This window comes from Humulus lupulus, chromosome 9 (genome assembly GCF_963169125.1).
Source record: "Humulus lupulus chromosome 9, drHumLupu1.1, whole genome shotgun sequence".
NCBI lineage: Eukaryota > Viridiplantae > Streptophyta > Magnoliopsida > Rosales > Cannabaceae > Humulus > Humulus lupulus.
In genome coordinates, this window is record NC_084801.1 from 140,078,309 (window position 1) to 140,079,695 (window position 1,387).

Sequence of the window (1,387 nt, forward strand, 5' to 3'; positions counted from 1 at the left end):
TTGCTACCACCAAAGAGGTGGATACACTGACTGTAGTTCTGGTGGAGTTCATGGATAATCTGAGCATAATAGAGGAATCAGTTGAGGTCGGAATGATTGACATAAAATCGACCTGGATGACCCCCATAGAGGAGTACCTCACAACCGATAAGTTACTTGACGATCGAAAGGGCGCAAGAAAGTTGCTATATCAAGCTCTGTGGTGTGTTATGGTTGAAGTGACTCTATATCAACGAGGGCATTTACTACCCGTCCTGTAGTGTGTTCAGTCCGAGGAAACACATACTATCTTGCAAGAAATACACGAAGGCTTCTGCAGAGACCATGCTGGGGGACAAAACCTGTCTCTAAAGGTATTGAGACAGGGCTGTTTTTGGCCTACGCTGACAAAGGAGTAAGTCTCGTATGTACAGAAATGTGACAAATGCCAACGTTTCACCATAATTTCCCAAGCAACACCCATTGAGTTAACCATGATCTCATCCCCTTGGTCTTTTGCAGTGTTGGGGATCGACTTGATTGGTTCTTTACCAACGGTAAAAGGAGGAGTTCGTTATGTTGTTGTCGCCATCGACTACTCCACGAAGTGGGTTGAGGCCGAGCCTTTCGCGACCATAACCTCAAAGAGAGTCTTGAATTTCATCGTAAAGAATATCATATGTCAATTTGGGCTCCCAAAGAAGATCGTGTCTGACAACGAAACTCAGTTTGATAGTGATCTCTTAACAAACTTTTGTGAAAAATACGACATAGCTAAGAGTTTTTCATCGATAACATACCTACAAGCTAATGGGCATGTCGACGCTGTAAAAAAACCTAAAGGCGAGCCTAAAGAAGCAGTTAGAAGAAGCCAAGGGATTATGGTCCGAGCAGCTCCCACAAGTACTCTGGCCTATAGAACCTCACATCGCACCTCCACAGGACGTACCCCATTTTCCCTGACTTTTGGAAGTGAGTCTATGCTCCCGATTGAGGCACTGGTGTCGACCCAAAAACATAAAACATTTGATCAAAACCAAAACAATGAGCTACTTAGTGCATTCCTTGATCTGATCGAGGAAAAATGAGAGCGTCACAATTGCAGCTCGCTAGTTATCAGCAGAAAATCACTTGTTACTTTAACTCAAAGGTAGAAGGACGCAGTCTCGGACTCGATGATTTAGTTCTCCGGAGGGTGTTTTTGGCAAATAACGATCCTAAGGATGGTGTGTTAGGACCAAACTGGGAAAGACCATACTAGATCGTGGAGATCCTACATGAAGGGAACTTTAAGCTAGCTCAGTTAAATGGAGAAACAGTTCCACGGATCTGGAATGCCCTACATCTTAAAAAATACTAACAGTAATTTAGTTTTCTTTAATGTTTCTGGTATTATTGTTCCATGTAA